This window comes from Maylandia zebra, linkage group LG15 (assembly GCF_041146795.1).
Source record: "Maylandia zebra isolate NMK-2024a linkage group LG15, Mzebra_GT3a, whole genome shotgun sequence".
NCBI classification, from domain to species: Eukaryota; Metazoa; Chordata; class Actinopteri; order Cichliformes; family Cichlidae; genus Maylandia; species Maylandia zebra.
Genome location: NC_135181.1, coordinates 12442090 through 12466360, shown reverse-complemented (window position 1 = coordinate 12466360; position 24271 = coordinate 12442090). Strand labels below are relative to the sequence as shown.

Genomic DNA, 24271 nt, shown 5'->3' with positions numbered 1-24271 from the left:
ATGAGTCCTGGAAGGAGTTAGCAAGAGGAGTTAGAACAAGGCTGAAAGGTTTCTGCTCAAACGAAGACCTTGTTAGAACACAAACGGACATTAAGGCTAAAGAAGCATTAATGCATGAACTGTATGAGCCTATCCGACGTAATCATACTTCTACTCCAGATGTTGTCAAGAAAATGGATGCGTGTGTTGCCCTAACAACAGAAATTTGTGATCTCATTAGTAAACGACTAGAAGATATAGATAAGACTTTTAATGACAGGCTCGAGAAGGAGCGTGTAAGGATGATATTAAGTAAGGAGGAGTATGGATCTGTTTTTGGGAAAACTGAAACAGAAACAGTTATTTCAGAGCATTCAAAGGGCTCAAATTCATACTCTGGAGCCACATCTACGACTTCTAGCAAACGTGTGGATGCCGAAGCTGACCTTGCAGCTAAACTAGAACAGGCGAAGGCAATGCAACGAATACATGAACAGCAAGCCAAGTTGAGTAGCTTAGAGCATGAGTGGAAAATCAAGGAAGCACAAATGATTGCAGAAATGACAGCAAAGCTAGAGGAAGAGAGAACTAAACTGCAACAGCTACAGGCAGAAAATGAGGTAAAAGTAGCAGCAGCCAGAGTGAGAGCTTACAACAACTACGATGGATTGGAAAGCCTTAAGTATGAAGCAGATGACAAATCACAACTTGATAGCCAAATCATTGAATCTCAGAATCCATTGAATCCACAGGCTGAATCATTTCGACCTCAGTGTGCACCACCTGAGATTTTCCAAAGGCAACAGGAGGTCAGCTTAACACAGGAGCTTGCAAGCTTGTTCGTCTCCAACCGTCTGCCTGCACCTGAACCCACAGTGTTCACTGGTAACCCTTTAAAGTTTATAGACTGGAAGATATCCTTTATGGCATTGATTGGCCACAAACCCCTCCCCGCAGGCGAAAAAATGTTGTACTTGAAAAGTTATCTTGCTGGTGAGGCACGGAAGGCGGTCGAAGGATTCTTCTATCGAAACTCAGAAGATGCATATCAGGGTGCCTGGGAGATTCTTCAGGAGAGGTATGGAAGTTCATTTGTCGTCCAAAAGGCTTTCAGGGATAAACTGATGAAATGGCCAAAAATAGCTCCCAATGACCCAGTAGCCCTCAGAGAGTTTTCAGATTTCCTTCAAAGTTGTGCCGAGGCCATCCCTCATGTTAAAGGGCTGGCAATTCTAAACGATTGTGAAGAAAATCATAAACTTCTCAAAAAACTGCCCGAATGGCTGGTACGCAGATGGGGTCGTGTTGTTGTGGATGAACTAGACAGATGTCAAGAGTATCCACCATTTGCTCATTTCACCAGATTTCTACAAAGGGAAGCTAGAATAGCCTGCAACCCCATTGCTTCTCCCTTCTTATTAACCACTAAAGTTACAGATGAAAGGCTTCCTAAGAGAACCAAGGCACTCAGCACCAATGCTCAAGCTAAGCACTCTGCAGGTAAACCAGGGACCTTAATTTCAAAGCCAAGACCACCATGCTTCGTCTGCAACGATGAAACACACGGTGTCGCCAAGTGCCCAACCTTTGCCACAAGGCTTCCTGATGAAAAGAGAGCTTTCATTCGTGAAAACCGTCTTTGCTTTGGCTGTTTAAGAAAGGGTCACACTAGTAAAGAATGCAAAAGAAGGCACACATGCACTATATGTGGTCGAAATCATCCAACTTGCTTGCACATAGAGAGAATTGAGGGAGCCAGTGAAATGTTAAACAGTGATTCACCATCTGCAGGAAATGAGACAAAGGAAGTCCGCAATGTCATGTCACACACATTGACAAGATACTCCTCAGCTACGTCTAGCATTGTTCCAGTTTTTGTGTCATTGGCAGAAGACCCCCACAGTGAGATTCTCACATATGCTCTGCTCGACACACAGAGCGATTCAACTTTCATCTTGGGAGATCTGGTCTCTGCACTAAATGTGAAGACTCAGCCAGTGCAATTAAGGCTCAGTACAATGACAGCAGTAGACACAGTCATAGCTAGCAAAGTGGCTTGTGGATTGCAAGTTCGTGGGCTCCATAGTGAGTCGCATGTTCAGCTACGCCAGGCATATACAAGGGATTTCATCCCAGTCGATAAGTCTCACATTCCTACAAAGGACACCGCACTTCAGTGGCCACATCTGAGGCAACTGGCAAACAAGCTGCAGCCACTTCAAGACTGTGAAGTGGGATTGCTGATTGGCTATGATTGCCCATCAGCACTGGCCCCTCTAGAAGTCATTGTAGGGTCAGAAAACCATCCATTTGCTCAAAGAACCGTGCTTGGCTGGAGCATCATAGGATCAGCAAATCCATATCTTGATAGAAAGGAACATCAAAGCTTTGTACACAGAGTGGCAGTAAAGGAAATGCCATTGCCTCCGGTCAATGATGTGTTGAAGGTCCTAGAAATGGATTTCAGCGAAAGAAACTATCAAGATAAATATGTTTCTCAAGATGATGTTCATTTTGTAAAACTCCTCAGCAGCACAATCACAAAAAGGAAGGATGGACACTATGAGATGCCACTTCCTTTCAAGGGCAGCTCTCCACCTATGCTGCCAAACAACAAGCGACTGGCTGAAGCTCGTTTGCAACACCTCAAGAGGAAGTTAAGGTCCAACAGGCAGTACCATGACCATTACACAGCATTCATGGAGGAAACCATCAGCAAAGGTGTTGCAGAACCAGCCCCCCCAGCACATGAGGGAGAGACAATTTGGTACATCCCACATCATGGGGTGTACCATCCTAGGAAACCAGATAAACTTAGGGTGGTCTTCGACTGTTCAGCCAAGTTTCTGGGCATCTCTCTGAATGACACCTTATTGACTGGCCCTGATCTGATAAACTCTCTAGTAGGAGTTCTCTGCCGCTTTAGGAGGGAAGCAGTAGCCATCACCTGCGACATTGAAAAAATGTTCCATCAGTTCTATGTTCCACCCAACATGCGGAACTACCTGAGGTTCCTATGGTGGAAGGGCGGTCAGCTGGAAACAGAACCCCAAGAGTATAGAATGGCGGTGCACCTTTTCGGTGCTGGTTCCTCTCCAGGGTGTGCCAATTTCGGCCTTAAATATCTTGCACAGCAATGCGAAGCCGATTATCCTTCGACTGCTGCTTTCATTGAAAAGAACTTTTACGTTGATGATGGACTGACTAGCGTCCCATCAGTCACAGAAGCTACAGACCTGATTATCAATGCACAGCAGCTGTGTAAGACTGGAGGTTTACACTTGCACAAATTTAACTCGAACAAGGTGGAGGCGCTATGTGGTGTTGCGCCTTCAGAAAGGGCAGTAACCACCGGACCTCTCAACCTTAGCCTGGATTCAACAGCGGAGGGTCACGTACTTGGCATTCAGTGGTCAATAGAAAGTGACACCTTCAGCTTCAACATTGACAAAAGGGACCAACCCTCAACTCGTCGTGGTATCCTGTCCGCTGTCTCCTCCCTCTACGACCCTCTGGGTCTTGTAGCTCCCTTTATCCTGAGTGGTAAATGTATTCTCCAGGAGCTGTGTCGCATGGGCGTAGGTTGGGATGATCAGCTTCCCGATAGCCTACATGAACGGTGGGAGCAATGGAAAAGGGATCTACACAGGCTAAAGGAAATAGCGATACCCAGATGCTACCATCCTCCAGACTTTGGCAACATAGTGAGGGTGGAACTGCATCACTTTTCAGATGCCAGTAACATAGGTTATGGTGCATGTTCCTACCTCAGATACAAGAATGGAAAGGATGAAGTACACTGTAGCCTTGTGTTAGCCAAAGCAAGAGTCGCACCAACAAAGCTCATGAGCATCCCAAGGCTGGAGCTTTCGGCTGCAGTAATCTCCGCAAGGCTAAGCGTCATGTTAAAAACAGAGCTCGGCATGCAGATTGACGAGGAATTCTTTTGGACTGATTCCCAAGTTGTATTGGCCTACATCAGCAATGAGGCACGGCGATTCCATGTGTTTGTCGCAAATCGTGTTCAGCTAATCCGAGAAACCACAAACCCTGCTCAGTGGCACTATGTGGATACGGCAGAAAACCCAGCTGACCACGCTTCGAGAGGTCTATGTGCAGGGGACATTCTGTCAACGAACTGGTTATCGGGTCCTAAATTTCTATGGAAACCTGAGATACACCCAACACTACATTTTTCACCAGATTTGCTAGTCTGTGACCCTGAAGTTAAATCGGTGAAAACCTTTGCCACCCATGCCAATGAGCAAAATGACATTCTGAACCGTCTAAGCCGCTTTTCCAGCTGGACAACGCTCATCAGAGTAGTTGCAAGAATTAAGAGACTAGGCATGAAGTCAGATCGTGTCAGTAGCATTGTGACGGTAGAGGAAAGGAGAAAAGCTTGTGAACTAGTAATCAGTCTGGTTCAGCGACAAGGCTTTTTGCAAGACATAAAGACACTTCAGAAGGGCAACTCTCTTCCATGCTCTAGCCCCCTAAGTTGTCTTGATCCCATCTTAGATGAAGGACTTCTTCGTGTAGGTGGAAGACTGACAAAGGCAACGCTCAGTCAAGAACTAAAACACCCGGTTATCCTTCCAAAGGAAAGTCACATTACAAGACTAATACTGTCTCATTACCATGCCACCATCTGTCATCAGGGTCGCAGTCAAACCCTAGCAGAACTCAGAGCAAATGGGTTTTGGGTGCTTGGGGGAAGCAAAGCAGTTGCCAAGTTAATACATAAATGTGTGCAATGTCGAAAACTTCGGCGCCCCACCGAGGAGCAACGCATGGCAGAGCTCCCGAAAGAAAGGACTGAAGCCTCCGCTCCTTTCTCGTACTCTGGTATGGATTGCTTTGGTCCATTTTCCATCAAGCGGGGCCGTAAGGAGTACAAAAGGTATGGGCTTATCTTTACATGCCTGTCTTCACGTGCTGTTCATATCGAGATGCTAGAAGACCTATCAACAGATGCATTCATCAATGCCCTTAGATGCTTCATCAGCCTCAGAGGAGCTGTTTGCCAACTCCGCTGTGACCAAGGCACAAACTTTGTAGGAGCCAAAAATGAGTTCAGAGAGGCTCTCAAACAATGTGACATGCAGGCACTGGAGGCTTTCCTGGCAGACAAACAGTGTGAGTTTGTTTTCAATGCTCCTTCTGCAAGTCATGCTGGTGGCATCTGGGAACGCCAAATTAGGACCATTCGTAATGTGCTAAATGCCACTACTGCTCAGTGTGCAGGAAGACTAGACGATGCCTCTCTTAGAACTTTGTTTTATGAGGCCATGGCTATTGTAAATAGCCGCCCCTTGACTGTGGGCAGTATCTGTGACCCAAAGGCACCTGAACCTCTTACTCCGAACCATCTTATACTGATGAAGTCCAAAGTTGGTCTACCACCACCTGGGAAATTTGTGAGAGAAGACTTGTATGCAGCGAAGAGGTGGCGTAGAGTACAATACTTAACTGAGCAGTTCTGGGGTAGGTGGAAAAGAGAATACCTCATGAATGTCTCCACAAGACAGAAGTGGCACAAAACCCGCCGTAATCTAAAAGTGAATGACATTGTTATCATCAAGGAAGATATGTTACCAAGGTGTCAGTGGCAACTGGGGCGTATCGTTGAAACTATCGAAGGCGATGATGGTTTAGTCTGTCGGGTCAAAGTTCAAGTAGGAGTCCAAAGTCAGACCAAGAAACAGGACCGTGCCTTCAAGCCCCCCATCATCGAGCGGCCTATTCAAAAACTGGTGGTTCTTGTTGAAAGAGAATAATAACAACCATGTTATTATCTGAGAGGAACTGACATACTGACATAAACAATGTAACAGTCCAGGTGGCACCTGCTCTATGATGTTTGTACACCTGTATATTGGTTGAAGTGGTCTCATTTTGTTGTTGTTCAAATCATGTATGATTAGCTAGTTTGTAAATCATAGCATGATTGGTGGGAGTGTAATGAACCGCTGATCTGTACCATAAGTCATCCTTGCGGGGGTTGTCGGAACTGTATGCGCAGTCGCACTAAGGACAGATGTGATCAGAGGCATGCCCCGTAACGCGTATAGAGCAGTCTGTCGCGGCAGGAATAAGTTGTACAAAGTCCATCTAGACATGTGTGTCATGCAAGCTAGCAGCACCCCATGAGAAACGGGCCGAAGTGTTTAAGTGTTTACCGGAGTTTTGCACCCTTGGCAAGCGGACTGAGTTTTCACGGTGCTCAACGTCCAGAGAATGAGCCGTGTGTGGTGAGGAAATAAATGGCTGCACCCGTTAGAGACTCTTCTGTCATTCTTGATGCCAAGGGCTGCTACATGTTATATGTAGAACCGTTGGCTTGTGCAATTAGGGAAAGCCCAGACATAACAGGAATACAGTTACCGGGAGGAGAAACATTAAAAATTTAACAGTATGTAATTATCATATTATGAAAACAATTATAACGCCAAGAAAGTTATAAAAATGAATTGAAGACGCTCCGTCTCAACGACCGCTGATTGGACTGCAGGCGACCACGTGATTTTGAATCTCATTAACCGGCATGCGCTGACCGGCGTTTCAGAAACTAAAGTGTCGTCATATATGTGGCGCCGTTTAAAAACTGAAACATGCCGACCATAGTTATATTGTGATGTTTCGGAGGTAAAACGTCAGTAAAACATCGACCTGTCCTCTACCATTTGTTAGAAGGCGACTGTGTTCTTCATTGTAACCATGAGTTAGAGTTGCAGTAAGCAGAATGAGTCGTTTCTGTCGTGCGATATGTGGGTATCGCTTCTCGGCCTTTTGGCTAAGATCAAGTGTACCAAATGTCCCGTTGAAGTTAGATACAATGTTTTATACAAATGTGTGTACATTATTGAAACAGACTTATGTGCATAAATGTCAAATATTGCTATGGTTTTGGTTGGCGATACCATACCGTTTTTTTGATAGGGTGGGAAAATAAAGGACCTAAGGCGGAGTTTAGACCAAAATATTTTCAGAGGATGGTGGGATGGGGAAAGAAACATCCGGAATGCAAAGAGGTGGATACAGTACTAAACCATAAACTTCTATACAAGAAAATGGTACGGAAAGCTAACCAAAATCAGGTACCGGTGAGTCCAGAGGTGTGGAAACTCGCACAGGATAAGAGTTTTAAAAATGTCATAAAGGATTTCAATTGGATGCATTTACATAAAAGGCTACCCGTGAGGGTTACTATGCACGCACATAATTTGGGAAAACAGAAAAAGTGTCCAAGGGACAATTGTGTAAAAGAAGAAACAATTGAACATGTACTATGGGGATGTGAATACGCAAAAAAGGTATGGGAAGGAGTAAAGGGGAAGTATAAAGGTTTGGGGACGGTGACTTATGAAGAGATCACCTTCTTTGGGACTAAAGGTACAGAAAAAGAGAGATATAAAATACGTTGCATGTTGTTATCAATTGTTAAACTTAAGTTGTGGAGTGCAAGACAGAGTTGTATAACGGGGGGATACAAAGAGGGGGAAATTGGGACGATCAAGTTTATAGAAAGGGAATTTGAAAAGATATATTGGCATGAACTACAAAAATGGGGAACAGACACAATTAAGGACAGATGGAAAGATTTCTCTCCTTTTTTTGCTCTGAAGGTACCCAAAAGGTGGTGGTAGGTAAAGTGTAAGGAAAGGAGGAAGGGAAAAGGAGTAATGATAAGCTACACGTCAAATGAAAATGTCATATGAAAATGTTAATCAGTTTGGTATGAACGAATGTGGGGAAAAATGGAAATGTAAATTTGTCTTTGTAAAGGAAATGGTAAAATGTCTTTGAATGATTGGGGAAAGAAAATAAAAAGAAGGAAAAAAATCTGTTCTTATCAGTTTAATATCTGATACGTCCCCTACCCGGGGACCATATATTAAATTGATTTTTGGAGCAGGGAGATGGAATAGGGGCTTGCTCCGTCCACTCCACGCATCGACCTGGTATTGCAGTATTTCTAGGAACGGTGCACCCCCTGAAGCTGTGAAAAACAAATGTCATTTGACTCAACAGTTTGTGCAAAGAAATTTCTTATACGCTAGATATATGCGTGCGTCTGCATATCTGGACATTGTCTTCGTGTAATCTTCCAAGGTTAGTCAGACTGAAATCTTGCGACTTAATATTTGTGAATGACTTACATTTAACTATTACCAGAATTACTAAATCCTGCCACTTGGACTGACACGTGGCTGGACACACACTTTCTATGGGAAATCAAAAAAATATGTCGTTTTGAACTGCAGTTACACTATTCTGGCTCCAATCCTGCAGTTACCTCTGTTGTCCACTAGAGACCAATAGAAGTCTTTAAAAACCGGAGGCTGCCATCTACAAGGACTCATGTTGATTATAGGTTTAACTCTTCTCTTTCTCTACATACTGCAGCTTTCTGTCCTCTGTGGCTGTAAATTACATCGTTTGAAAAAAAATAAACCACACAATCTTTTCTTGGCTTTTTAGCTAAAAAAAAAAAAAAAAAAATCTGTTCTTATCAGTTGTAGATGTAGAAAAAAACGGGGTCCAAAGCCGGATAATAAATGTGTATGCACATGTGGATCCAAAACAAAGAAGAGAACTCCTTTTGTCGATGGACACTTGTTTTATTACAAGGAAAAATATTATAGTGGGAGGGGATTTTAATGTATCTTTAGAAAAAGAAAAATTTTCCCTCCCATTAAAGACATTTATAAGACAATACGGGTTAACGGATGTTATGGGCAGACTTCTGGGGAAAAAAGTAGGGTATACATGGAAGAATACAAGGGGGGTACAGAGTAGGTTGGACTATATTTTGATAGATAAAAAGTGTAAAATTAAAGGGGGAAAAACGATTCCGGTTCTACTCACGGACCACCAGGCGGTAGAGGTGGATTTGGAGATAGAAGGGATGGAATACGGGAAGGGATATTGGAAATTAAATAATGAGGTGTTAAAGGAAAAAGATTATAGGGATAAATTTTTAGAGATCTTCCCTTTATGGGTGAAAGTAAAAGAACTTTATGGAAAAAAAGGGGATTGGTGGGAGGATGTAAAATGCAAGATAAAAAAATTTACGATAGAATATTGTACAGATAGATCTAAACGTAGAAAAGAAGAATTTAATATGTTACAAAAAGAGATAGAACATATTTATGTTATACAAAAGGAGGGGAAGGAAAAAAATGTAGATTTGAAAATTGAAGACTTAAAGGTGAGGCAAGAAGAGTTATTAGAGAGGAAGGCAAGAGCAGAAACATATAAATTAAAACAGAAAGAGTATGAGGAAGATGAAAGGTGTTCTGCATATTTTTTTAAAAAGATGAAAAGTAGGGATAAAAGGGGGGTTATAGAGAAATTGGAAAAGGATGGGAAGGAGATTATAGGGAGGGAAAGCATGTTGGGGGTAGTAAAAGAATATTACGAGGATTTATTTAGAAAAGAAAAAGTAGGGACAGAAAAAAGAGATGTTCTTTTGGGGTCATTAAAAAGGAGATTAGTAGAGGAAGATAGGGAGTTTCTGGAAAGGGAAATAACGATGGAAGAGGCATATAAGGTGGTAAAGGGAATGAAGGTAAATAGCGTACCAGGAATAGATGGATTAACGAAAGAATTTTATGAGGTATTTTGGGGAGTGATAGGGTTACATTTGTTGGAGGTCTTTAAAGAAATATTAGAGGGGGAAGAGATGGCGGAGAGTATGAGGACGGGTGTGATTTCGTTATTATTTAAGAAAGGGAATCCTCATTTACTTGATAATTATAGACCTCTCACTATGTTATGTGTAGATTATAAGATTTTAAGTAAGATAATTGCAAATAGATTGGTAGGGGTAATGTCGGATATAGTGGGAAGTGATCAAACGTGTGGGGTGAAGGGGAGACAAATTTCATGGAATATACAATTACATAGAGACATACTTGCATATGTAAAGGATAGAAAAATGGCGGCAATCTGTGTAAGTTTAGACCAACAAAAGGCATTTGATAGGCTAGATTACGAAATTTTGTGGGAGGTAATGACTAAGATGGGCTTGGGAAAACAATTTATAAGGTGGGTGAGGATCCTTTATAAAGAGATATATTCAAAAATCAAATTGAACGGGTTCCTCACGGAAAAAGTTCATCAAGCGAGGGGGTTGAGACAAGGGTGCCCGTTATCGGTGGTACTCTATGTATTATATGTTGAACCATTGGCTTGTGCGATTCGGGAGAATAAAAGAGTGAGGGGGATAATGATGCCGGGGGGGGAATGTTTGAAAATATCTCAATATGCGGATGATACCATACTATATTTAGCGGACGACGACAGTTTAAGAGAAGTTGTGGAAATATTAAAAATATATGAAGAAGTTACAGGATCAAAAATAAATAAGGAAAAGACAAAATATAAGTACTTGGGGACGTGGGAAGGTAGAAGGGAAAATATTTGTGATTATACTTTGTGTGAAGGTCCTATGGACATTCTAGGAATTTCTTTTGGGAATAAGGAGGGCGATGCTATTTGGAACTGGAAGGGGAAGATGGCAGAGGTGGAAAGGAAATTACGACTATGGAAAATGAGGAAGCTTACAATTACTGGGAAGGTGTTAGTGATAAAGAGTGAGGTGGTGCCGAAATTATTGTATCTAGGCTATGTGTTCCCGATGCCACAAGTATTTAGAGCACAAATAATGAGGGGAATATTTAACTTTATATGGGGAGGTTACGAGTACGTAAAGAGAGTACAAATGTATCAGGAGGTTGCTGATGGGGGAAAAGGGGTACCGAACATTCCGTTAAAGTTAGATACGATTTTTTATGCAAATGTGTGTACGCTGTTAAAGAAGCCATATATTCATAAATGTCAGATATTGTTATGGTTCTGGTTAGCTATTCCATACCGGTTTTTAATTGGGTGGGAAAATCAGGGGCCGAAGGCAGAGACAAGACCAGAATACTTTCAGAGGATGGTTAAGTGGGGAAAGAGACATATAGAGTGCAGGGAGGTGGATACAATACAAAATCATAAACTTCTGTATAAAAAACTGGCGAGGAATGCTAACTACAACCAGGGGATAGTGAGTTCGGAAGTTTGGGAATACGCACAGGATAAGAGTTATAAGAATGTTTTGAAAGATTTTAATTGGATGCACCTACATAGGAAATTACCTGTAAGGACTACGATGTATGCACATAATTTGGGGAAGTTAAAAGAATGTCCGAGGGATAATTGCACAGAGGAAGAAACGATTGAACACGTCCTATGGGGGTGCAAATATGCAAAAAAGGTATGGGCTGGAATGAGGAGGAGGTATAAGGGACTAGAGGCTTTGACATATGAGGAAATAACTTATCTTAGGCCTAAGGATAAAAAGAAGGAGGAAAATAAAATACGTTGTATGTTGTTATCAATTACAAAACTTAAGATATGGAGGGCAAGACAGGGGTATATAAGGGGGGGGTATGAATGGAAAGAGATGGGAACAATAAAGGATATAGAGAGGGAATTTGAGGGGATATATCGGCATGAATTACAAAGATGGGGAATAGACACGATTAAGGACAGGTGGAAGGATTATTATGAATGATGTAAAAGATGTTTTTCTGAAATATGAAAAGTATTTAATGGAATGTTGAGCAAATGGAAATGTAAGATGGTGTTGTAAGTAAAAATAAAAAAGGAAAAAAAAAAAAAAATCTGTTCTTATCAGTTGTAGATGTAGAAAAAAACGGGGTCCAAAGCCGGATAATAAATGTGTATGCACATGTGGATCCAAAACAAAGAAGAGAACTCCTTTTGTCGATGGACACTTGTTTTATTACAAGGAAAAATATTATAGTGGGAGGGGATTTTAATGTATCTTTAGAAAAAGAAAAATTTTCCCTCCCATTAAAGACATTTATAAGACAATACGGGTTAACGGATGTTATGGGCAGACTTCTGGGGAAAAAAGTAGGGTATACATGGAGGAATACAAGGGGGGTACAGAGTAGGTTGGACTATATTTTGATAGATAAAAAGTGTAAAATTAAAGGGGGAAAAACGATTCCGGTTCTACTCACGGACCACCAGGCGGTAGAGGTGGATTTGGAGATAGAAGGGATGGAATACGGGAAGGGATATTGGAAATTAAATAATGAGGTGTTAAAGGAAAAAGATTATAGGGATAAATTTTTAGAGATCTTCCCTTTATGGGTGAAAGTAAAAGAACTTTATGGAAAAAAAGGGGATTGGTGGGAGGATGTAAAATGCAAGATAAAAAAATTTACGATAGAATATTGTACAGATAGATCTAAACGTAGAAAAGAAGAATTTAATATGTTACAAAAAGAGATAGAACATATTTATGTTATACAAAAGGAGGGGAAGGAAAAAAATGTAGATTTGAAAATTGAAGACTTAAAGGTGAGGCAAGAAGAGTTATTAGAGAGGAAGGCAAGAGCAGAAACATATAAATTAAAACAGAAAGAGTATGAGGAAGATGAAAGGTGTTCTGCATATTTTTTTAAAAAGATGAAAAGTAGGGATAAAAGGGGGGTTATAGAGAAATTGGAAAAGGATGGGAAGGAGATTATAGGGAGGGAAAGCATGTTGGGGGTAGTAAAAGAATATTACGAGGATTTATTTAGAAAAGAAAAAGTAGGGACAGAAAAAAGAGATGTTCTTTTGGGGTCATTAAAAAGGAGATTAGTAGAGGAAGATAGGGAGTTTCTGGAAAGGGAAATAACGATGGAAGAGGCATATAAGGTGGTAAAGGGAATGAAGGTAAATAGCGTACCAGGAATAGATGGATTAACGAAAGAATTTTATGAGGTATTTTGGGGAGTGATAGGGTTACATTTGTTGGAGGTCTTTAAAGAAATATTAGAGGGGGAAGAGATGGCGGAGAGTATGAGGACGGGTGTGATTTCGTTATTATTTAAGAAAGGGAATCCTCATTTACTTGATAATTATAGACCTCTCACTATGTTATGTGTAGATTATAAGATTTTAAGTAAGATAATTGCAAATAGATTGGTAGGGGTAATGTCGGATATAGTGGGAAGTGATCAAACGTGTGGGGTGAAGGGGAGACAAATTTCATGGAATATACAATTACATAGAGACATACTTGCATATGTAAAGGATAGAAAAATGGCGGCAATCTGTGTAAGTTTAGACCAACAAAAGGCATTTGATAGGCTAGATTACGAAATTTTGTGGGAGGTAATGACTAAGATGGGCTTGGGAAAACAATTTATAAGGTGGGTGAGGATCCTTTATAAAGAGATATATTCAAAAATCAAATTGAACGGGTTCCTCACGGAAAAAGTTCATCAAGCGAGGGGGTTGAGACAAGGGTGCCCGTTATCGGTGGTACTCTATGTATTATATGTTGAACCATTGGCTTGTGCAATTCGGGAGAATAAAAGAGTGAGGGGGATAATGATGCCGGGGGGGGGAATGTTTGAAAATATCTCAATATGCGGATGATACTATACTATATTTAGCGGACGACGACAGTTTAAGAGAAGTTGTGGAAATATTAAAAATATATGAAGAAGTTACAGGATCAAAAATAAATAAGGAAAAGACAAAATATAAGTACTTGGGGACGTGGGAAGGTAGAAGGGAAAATATTTGTGATTATACTTTGTGTGAAGGTCCTATGGACATTCTAGGAATTTCTTTTGGGAATAAGGAGGGCGATGCTATTTGGAACTGGAAGGGGAAGATGGCAGAGGTGGAAAGGAAATTACGACTATGGAAAATGAGGAAGCTTACAATTACTGGGAAGGTGTTAGTGATAAAGAGTGAGGTGGTGCCGAAATTATTGTATCTAGGCTATGTGTTCCCGATGCCACAAGTATTTAGAGCACAAATAATGAGGGGAATATTTAACTTTATATGGGGAGGTTACGAGTACGTAAAGAGAGTACAAATGTATCAGGAGGTTGCTGATGGGGGAAAAGGGGTACCGAACATTCCGTTAAAGTTAGATACGATTTTTTATGCAAATGTGTGTACGCTGTTAAAGAAGCCATATATTCATAAATGTCAGATATTGTTATGGTTCTGGTTAGCTATTCCATACCGGTTTTTAATTGGGTGGGAAAATCAGGGGCCGAAGGCAGAGACAAGACCAGAATACTTTCAGAGGATGGTTAAGTGGGGAAAGAGACATATAGAGTGCAGGGAGGTGGATACAATACAAAATCATAAACTTCTGTATAAAAAACTGGCGAGGAATGCTAACTACAACCAGGGGATAGTGAGTTCGGAAGTTTGGGAATACGCACAGGATAAGAGTTATAAGAATGTTTTGAAAGATTTTAATTGGATGCACCTACATAGGAAATTACCTGTAAGGACTACGATGTATGCACATAATTTGGGGAAGTTAAAAGAATGTCCGAGGGATAATTGCACAGAGGAAGAAACGATTGAACACGTCCTATGGGGGTGCAAATATGCAAAAAAGGTATGGGCTGGAATGAGGAGGAGGTATAAGGGACTAGAGGCTTTGACATATGAGGAAATAACTTATCTTAGGCCTAAGGATAAAAAGAAGGAGGAAAATAAAATACGTTGTATGTTGTTATCAATTACAAAACTTAAGATATGGAGGGCAAGACAGGGGTATATAAGGGGGGGGGTATGAATGGAAAGAGATGGGAACAATAAAGGATATAGAGAGGGAATTTGAGGGGATATATCGGCATGAATTACAAAGATGGGGAATAGACACGATTAAGGACAGGTGGAAGGATTATTATGAATGATGTAAAAGATGTTTTTGTGAAATATGAAAAGTATTTAATGGAATGTTGAGCAAATGGAAATGTAAGATGGTGTTGTAAGTAAAAATAAAAAAGGAAAAAAAAAAAAAAAAAAAAAAAATCTGTTCTTATCAGTTACAAGGCGAGAAGCAATGTAGGATGGCGGCGACGTCGGCCAATTTTTCGGAGAGGAATACATGGTCGTATGGAACGAGGAATACCTTGAGATTCGAACTAATGGATAAAGAAAAGGATTTCCATGACAGAATTAATTTCGGACGAAGGATTCTTTATGATGCATTGAAGGTACAACCAGAGGAAATCTACTGCCTCCAGCAAAGCACGGCAAGTAAGCACTATGACGTGACTTTTTGCACGGGAGAGTACGCGGAGGAGGTGAGAAAGAGATGTGGTACAGAAGAAAATGAAGAACTAAAAAAATATATGGTAACCCCGTTATACAGGAACGATTATAGGATTTTAACGGTGCACATGTATAATCCCTGGGTTACAGAAGAGACCATTAAGTACTTCCTGGGGCGGTACGTTACAGTGCTCCCAGGGGTACGAAAAATAAAGGACGGGCTAGGCCTATGGACTGGAAAAAGACAGTTTCGGGTAAAACTTAAAATGGATATGACAACGGAAGATGGATACTGCCACCCGCCTGCAGTGTTTTCCATCGGAGCAGACAGAGGTTTTTTGGTGTATGCAGGACAGCCACAAGCATGCAGAAAATGCGGCAGTACGGGACATAATGCAGACAATTGTGAGCAGGTGAGGTGTAGGAGCTGCGGGAAAAATGGCCATATCACAAGAGACTGCAAAGAGCCTAGAAGGTGTCACTTATGTGGCTCAGATACACATATGGCAAGAGATTGCACTAGGCCCAGATCATATTCGGAAGCAGCTAAAGCAGGGACCGAGGTAGAGCGGTATGAAGAAACGGATATAGGAACAAATATTGGGGAAAGCGCACAAGAGGCGCCACCAGCAGAAAGGAATCAGACTAATGAGGAAGAAGGGGGGGGAGAGGATGGGGCCGAACAAGGAAAAGAAGAAGGCGATAAGATGGGGGAGAAAAATGGGGAGAAGCAGTGCGAAGAAGGACAAATATGGGAAGTGGCAGCTAAGCCACGAAGAAAGTCGGCCAAAAGGCGTAGGAAAGTGAGCTCGGGAGTCCCTCCAGGAGAGACTAATTTGAAAGAAGGTAAAGGAGACCGGATGGAAGAGGGAGGGGAGATGGGAGCGTATGTGTTGAGAGGGACGCAGACTGAATGTATGCACACACCAATGAGTGATTTAACGAGTGATGGAGACGTTGAAGAAGAAGAAGTAGAAAGTGAAGAAAAATCGGAAGATTCATTTATAAAAAATTTGCTGGCGCAAGTCAACATGGACTAATAAGGGAGGGGAAAATGGGCGACAGAGGTTTTTCTTTTTTTTTCTTTTTCGGCTCTAATTTTGTAAAGTTTTCCTTTTTTTCAGGGGATATGAAGATCAAAAAGACAACTAGGAGATGGTATCTGTTTTTTCTTTTGTTTCTTTGTTATAAAATTATTAAGTGCCCTCTGCTTAGGTGTATAGATACCCCTTTTTTTACTACAAAATGGTGAGGTTCCGAATAATTACGTTAAATGTAAGGGGGTTAAAAAATGCCAGAAAAAGACAAATGGTATATGAATTTCTGTTGTTTTATAATTTTGATGTATGTTTATTACAGGAGGTACATTTGAAGGACGAGAAGGATGTTGTTATTTTTTCGGAGCAGTGGAGGGGGGGTGAATCGGCATGGAGTATAGGAGGAGTATATGGGACAGGGGTGGGAGTGTTGTGTGGAAATAAAAGTATAAAAATAAAAGAAAGTTATACGGTGATACAGGGAAGAGTGATGGTGGTAGATGTAGAAAAAAACGGGGTCCAAAGCCGGATAATAAATGTGTATGCACATGTGGATCCAAAACAAAGAAGAGAACTCCTTTTGTCGATGGACACTTGTTTTATTACAAGGAAAAATATTATAGTGGGAGGGGATTTTAATGTATCTTTAGAAAAAGAAAAATTTTCCCTCCCATTAAAGACATTTATAAGACAATACGGGTTAACGGATGTTATGGGCAGACTTCTGGGGAAAAAAGTAGGGTATACATGGAGGAATACAAGGGGGGTACAGAGTAGGTTGGACTATATTTTGATAGATAAAAAGTGTAAAATTAAAGGGGGAAAAACGATTCCGGTTCTACTCACGGATCACCAGGCGGTAGAGGTGGATTTGGAGATAGAAGGGATGGAATACGGGAAGGGATATTGGAAATTAAATAATGAGGTGTTAAAGGAAAAAGATTATAGGGATAAATTTTTAGAGATCTTCCCTTTATGGGTGAAAGTAAAAGAACTATATGGAAAAAAAGGGGATTGGTGGGAGGATGTAAAATGCAAGATAAAAAAATTTACGATAGAATATTGTACAGATAGATCTAAACGTAGAAAAGAAGAATTTAATATGTTACAAAAAGAGATAGAACATATTTATGTTATACAAAAGGAGGGGAAGGAAAAAAATGTAGATTTGAAAATTGAAGACTTAAAGGTGAGGCAAGAAGAGTTATTAGAGAGGAAGGCAAGAGCAGAAACATATAAATTAAAACAGAAAGAGTATGAGGAAGATGAAAGGTGTTCCGCATATTTTTTTAAAAAGATGAAAAGTAGGGATAAAAGGGGGGTTATAGAGAAATTGGAAAAGGATGGGAAGGAGATTATAGGGAGGGAAAGCATGTTGGGGGTAGTAAAAGAATATTACGAGGATTTATTTAGAAAAGAAAAAGTAGGGACAGAAAAAAGAGATGTTCTTTTGGGGTCATTAAAGAGGAGATTAGTAGAGGAAGATAGGGAGTTTCTGGAAAGGGAAATAACGATGGAAGAGGCATATAAGGTGGTAAAGGGAATGAAGGTAAATAGGGTACCAGGAATAGATGGATTAACGAAAGAATTTTATGAGGTATTTTGGGGAGTGATAGGGTTACATTTGTTGGAGGTCTTTAAAGAAATATTAGAGGGGGAAGAGATGGCGGAGAGTATGAGGACGGGTGTGATTTCGTTATTATTTAAGAAAGGGAATCCTCATTTACTTGATAATTATAGACCTCTCACTATGTTATGTGTAGATTATAAGATTTTAAGTAAGATAATTGCAAATAGATTGGTAGGGGTAATGTCGGATATAGTGGGAAGTGATCAAACGTGTGGGGTGAAGGGGAGACAAATTTCATGGAATATACAATTACATAGAGACATACTTGCATATGTAAAGGATAGAAAAATGGCGGCAATCTGTGTAAGTTTAGACCAACAAAAGGCATTTGATAGGCTAGATTACGAAATTTTGTGGGAGGTAATGACTAAGATGGGCTTGGGAAAACAATTAATAAGGTGGGTGAGGATCCTTTATAAAGAGATATATTCAAAAATCAAATTGAACGGGTTCCTCACGGAAAAAGTTCATCAAGCGAGGGGGTTGAGACAAGGGTGCCCGTTATCGGTGGTACTCTATGTATTATATGTTGAACCATTGGCTTGTGCGATTCGGGAGAATAAAAGAGTGAGGGGGATAATGATGCCGGGGGGGGGAATGTTTGAAAATATCTCAATATGCGGATGATACTATACTATATTTAGCGGACGACGACAGTTTAAGAGAAGTTGTGGAAATATTAAAAATATATGAAGAAGTTACAGGATCAAAAATAAATAAGGAAAAGACAAAATATAAGTACTTGGGGACGTGGGAAGGTAGAAGGGAAAATATTTGTGATTATACTTTGTGTGAAGGTCCTATGGACATTCTAGGAATTTCTTTTGGGAATAAGGAGGGCGATGCTATTTGGAACTGGAAGGGGAAGATGGCAGAGGTGGAAAGGAAATTACGACTATGGAAAATGAGGAAGCTTACAATTACTGGGAAGGTGTTAGTGATAAAGAGTGAGGTGGTGCCGAAATTATTGTATCTAGGCTATGTGTTCCCGATGCCACAAGTATTTAGAGCACAAATAATGAGGGGAATATTTAACTTTATATGGGGAGGTTACGAGTACGTAAAGAGAGTACAAATGTATCAGGAGGTTGCTGATGGGGGAAAAGGGGTACCGAACATTCCGTTAAAGTTAGATACGATTTTTTATGCAAATGTGTGTACGCTGTTAAAGAAGCCATATATTCATAAATGTCAGATATTGTTATGGTTCTGGTTAGCTATTCCATACCGGTTTTTAATTGGGTGGGAAAATCAGGGGCCGAAGGCAGAGACAAGACCAGAATACTTTCAGAGGATGGTTAAGTGGGGAAAGAGACATATAGAGTGCAGGGAGGTGGATACAATACAAAATCATAAACTTCTGTATAAAAAACTGGCGAGGAATGCTAACTACAACCAGGGGATAGTGAGTTCGGAAGTTTGGGAATACGCACAGGATAAGAGTTATAAGAATGTTTTGAAAGATTTTAATTGGATGCACCTACATAGGAAATTACCTGTAAGGACTACGATGTATGCACATAATTTGGGGAAGTTAAAAGAATGTCCGAGGGATAATTGCACAGAGGAAGAAACGATTGAACACGTCCTATGGGGGTGCAAATATGCAAAAAAGGTATGGGCTGGAATGAGGAGGAGGTATAAGGGACTAGAGGCTTTGACATATGAGGAAATAACTTATCTTAGGCCTAAGGATAAAAAGAAGGAGGAAAATAAAATACGTTGTATGTTGTTATCAATTACAAAACTTAAGATATGGAGGGCAAGACAGGGGTATATAAGGGGGGGGGGGGGGGGGTATGAATGGAAAGAGATGGGAACAATAAAGGATATAGAGAGGGAATTTGAGGGGATATATCGGCATGAATTACAAAGATGGGGAATAGACACGATTAAGGACAGGTGGAAGGATTATTATGAATGATGTAAAAGATGTTTTTGTGAAATATGAAAAGTATTTAATGGAATGTTGAGCAAATGGAAATGTAAGATGGTGTTGTAAGTAAAAATAAAAAAGGAAAAAAAAAAAATCTGTTCTTATCAGTGATAAGGCGAGAAGCAATGCAGGATGGCGGCGGCGTCGGCCAATTTTCATGAGAGAAATACATGGATGCAAGGTACAAGAAATACTTTGAGATTCGAGTTGATGGAGAAAGAGGACGAGATTCATGACAGAATTAACTTCGGACGAAGGATCCTTTACGAGGCTTTAAAGATAAAGCCTGAGGAAATCTACTGCCTCCAGCAGAGTACGGCAAGTAAACATTATGATGTAACCTTTTGCACGGGAGAATGTGCGGAGGAGGTGAGAAGGAGATTTCACGGAGAAGAAAACGAAGAACTAAAGAAATATACGGTAACTCCTTTGTACAGAAATGATTATAGGATTTTAACGATCCATATGTATAACCCTTGGGTTTCGGAAGAGACAATTAAGTACTTCTTAGGAAGGTACGTCACAGTACTACCAGGAGTGCGCAAAATAAAGGATGGCTTAGGACTATGGACCGGAAAAAGACAATTCCGAGTCAAATTAAATGTGGATACGTCTACCGAGGACGGATATTGCCATCCACCCGCGGTATTCTCCATAGGAGCAGATAGGGGTTTCCTAGTGTATGCTGGGCAGCCCCAAGCGTGCAGAAAATGTGGCAGTACCGGACATAATGCGGACAGGTGTGAACAAATGAGGTGCAGGAGTTGCGGGAAGATAGGCCACATAACTAAAGACTGTAAGGAACCTAGAAAATGTCATTTGTGCGATTCAGAGACCCATATGGCAAGAGACTGTACTAGGCCAAGGTCATATTCTGAAGCGGCAGGAAATGAACATTACAGAAAATCGGATGCAGAAGCTGATATCGGAAAAAGAACACAGGAGGCGTCAACGGCTGCCGAAGATCACCTTAACGAGGAGAGAGCTGGGAGCAAGGAAGGCGGAGTAGAGCAGAGGAATAAGGAGGAAGGAACATTACGTGAATCGGACGCCGAGAGAGAGAAACAAGCAGAGGACGGACAGGTGTGGGCAGTAGTAGCGAAGCCGCGGAGAAAATCAGCAAAGAGGCGGAGAAAGGTGAGCTCAGGTGCTTCTCCAGAAGAGACAAAAACGGAAAATAATAAGGATAGGGAGGAACGGATCGAGCAGGTGGAAAATACGGAGGGACATGTTTTGAGGGGTACACAGACTGAATGCATGCATACCCCCTTAAGTGACTTCACTAGTGATGGGGATACGGGGGAAGAGGCTGAAAGCGAAGAAAAATCGGAAGATTCCTTTATTAAGAACTTATTGGCGCAGGTTAATATGAAGAGTTAAAAATGGGGATACTGAAATAAAACTCCTATGGTTTTGATTTGTTTTGGTTTTGTTTTTGAGACCCTTTTTTTTTTTTGATTTATGTTTTAAGACATGGGAAACTTTCGAATAATAACATTAAATGTAAGGGGACTTAGGAATGCTCGGAAAAGAAAAATGGTTTATGAATTTTTGTTGTATTATAATTTTGATGTCTGCTTGTTGCAGGAAGTACATTTAAAAGATGAGGGGGATGTTGACCTCTTTACGAAGGAATGGAGAGGAGGTGAATCGGTCTGGAGTATAGGGGGAGTACATGGGACTGGGGTAGGAGTGTTATGTGGGAATAAAAGTATACGAATAAAGGACAGTTATACTTTAATACAGGGAAGGGTTATGGTTGTAGATGTGGAAAAAAGTGGGACACAAAACCGTATAATAAATGTGTATGCATATGTGGATCCCAAATTAAGAAGAGAACTTCTTTCAAAAATGGACACTTGTTTTATGACAAGGAAAAATATTTTTGTGGGAGGGGATTTCAACTGTTCACTGGAGAAAATAAAAACTTCGCTCCCTTTTAAGACCTTTATAAAAAAATACGGTTTAATAGATGTAATGGCCACACTACAAGGGAAAAGAGTGGGGTACACATGGAAGAACACAAGAGGGATGGAAAGTAGATTAGATTACATCTTGATAGAGAAAAAGTGTAAAATAAAACAAGGGAAAATAATACCGGCTTTGTTCACAGATCATCAAATGATAGTGGTGGATTTGGAGATAGAAGGAATAGATTATGGAAAAGGATACTGGAAACTGAATAACGAAGTACTTATGGAAAAAGAATATAAGGAAAGGTTTGCAGAGCTCTTCCCTTTATGGGAGGAGATGGAAAGCTTATATATAAATAAACTGGATTGGTGGGAGGATGTAAAAAACAAAATAAAAAAGTTTACGGTGGATTATTGTACGGAAAGGTCCAGCGTAAGGAAAGAGGAATTTCGTATATTGCAAAAAGAAATAGAATATACTTATACACTACAAAATGAAAAAGGAAACAACAAAAACATGGACGAGAAAATGGAAAGTTTAAGATTGAAGCAGGAAGAACTACTTGAAAGGAAGGCAAGGGCTGAAACATATAAGATAAAGCAGGAGGAGTATGAGGAGAACGAGAAATGTTCGGCCTTTTTCTTTAAAAAGATGAAAAGTAAGGAAAAAAAGGGAGTTATAATAAAATTAGAGAAGGATGGGAAAATGATAGAAGGGAAGGAAAATATGCTTAAAACGGCGAAGGAGTATTATGAGGTCTTGTTTAGAAAAGAAAAATTAGAGGGAGAAAAAGGGGATTTTTTCTTAAAGAAAATAAAAAAGAGATTAACGGGAGAAGAAAGCGACAGTTTAGAAGGGGAAGTTACAATAGGGGAGGCATATAAAGTATTAAAAGGAATGAAGGCAAACAAAGTGCCAGGGATAGATGGATTAACAAAGGAATTTTACGAAACTTTTTGGGGAATGGTGGGGAAACATTTGTTGGGAGTTTTTAAGGAAATCATGGAGGGAAAGGAGATGACAGAGAGTATGAAGACGGGTGTGGTTTCTATTCTATTCAAGAAAGGTAACCCACAACAACTTGATAATTATAGACCGTTAACTATGCTATGTGTGGATTATAAGATCCTGAGTAGGATATTGGCAAATAGACTCGCGGGAGTAATGATGCAAATAGTGGAGAAGGATCAGACGTGTGGGGTCAGGGGGAGGCAAATGTCTTGGAACGTGCAACTACACAGAGACATACTCACATACGTTAGAGATAGAAATTTGCCAGCACTATGTGTGAGCCTAGATCAACAAAAGGCCTTTGATAGGGTAGATTATGATTTTTTGTGGAGGGTAATGCAGTATATGGGCTTGGGAGAGAAATTTAAAAAATGGGTAAAAAATTTATATAACGGCATAAGTCTGAAAATAAAAGTAAATGGATTCCTTACAGAAAAAGTGTATCAAACAAAGGGTTTGAGGCAAGGATGTCCATTATCTGTTGTTCTTTATGTACTGTATGTTGAACCTTTGGCTTGCGCAATAAGGGAAAGCCAGAGAGTAAAAGGGATTCCGATGCCGCGGGGGGAAGTTTTAAAGATATCGCAGTATGCGGACGATACAGTATTATATCTGGCAGATGATGATAGTTTAAAGGGTGCGATAGAAATTTTAGATATTTATGAAAAAGCGACTGGATCAAAGATAAATAAAGAGAAGTCGATGTATAAATATTTGGGGACATGGGAGGGTAGAAGAGATAATATCTGTGATTTTACTTTGTGCCAAGGCCCAATGAATATTTTAGGAATCACCTTTGGAAATAAGGAAGGAGATGAGCTTAGCAATTGGAAAAAAAGGTTAAGTGCGGTAGAAAAGAAGCTGGGCCTTTGGAAAGCAAGGAAATTAACAATTACGGGGAAGGTTCTGATTATAAAGAGTGAGGTGGTGCCGAAGTTATTACATCTGGCCTATGTGTTTTCGATGCCTCAGATCTACAGAGCGCAAATAACCAGAGCGATATTTAAATTTATTTGGGGGGGTTATGAGTATGTCAAAAGAACGCAAATGTATCAAGAAATTGAAGATGGTGGGAAAGGGGTACCAAATGTCCCTTTGAAGTTAGATACAATGTTTTATGCAAATGTATGCAAGCTATTGAAACAGAACTATGTCCATAAATGTCAAATATTGTTATGGTTTTGGTTAGCGATTCCATACCGTTTTTTGATAGGGTGGGAAAATAAGGGACCAAAGGCGGAAACTAGACCAAAATATTTTCAGAGGATGCTGGGATGGGGAAAGAAACATGCTGAATGTAAAGAGGTGGATACCGTACTAAACCATAAACTTTTATATAAGAAAATGGTATGGAAAGCTAATTATAACCAGGTACCGGTGAGTCCAGAAGTGTGGAAATGTGCACAGGATAAGACCTTTAAAAATGTTTTGAAGGATTTTAATTGGATGCATTTACACAAAAGGTTACCCGTGAGGATCATCATGTATGCACATAACTTGGGAAAACAGAAAAAGTGTCCGAGGGACAACTGCGTAGAAGAGGAAACAATAGAACACGTACTTTGGGGATGCGAATACGCAAAAAAGGTATGGGAAAGGGTAAAGGGGAAGTATAAAGGTTTGGGCACGGTGACTTATGAAGAGATTACCCTTTTCAGG

The 24271-nt window shown here is 40.4% G+C and overlaps 1 non-coding gene and 1 pseudogene across 1 annotated transcript; both read left to right on the top strand.

Annotated features, from left to right (window-relative positions):
• Nucleotides 1-6755: 6755 nt before the first annotated feature.
• LOC143412849 (U2 spliceosomal RNA) lies at nucleotides 6756-6905 on the top strand (annotated as a pseudogene).
• Nucleotides 6906-7778: 873 nt separating this feature from the next.
• On the top strand, nucleotides 7779-7977 carry LOC112433608 (U2 spliceosomal RNA). Its single transcript, XR_013093366.1, has one exon. It is a non-coding gene; the product is annotated as a U2 spliceosomal RNA (small nuclear RNA).
• Nucleotides 7978-24271: the final 16294 nt, after the last annotated feature.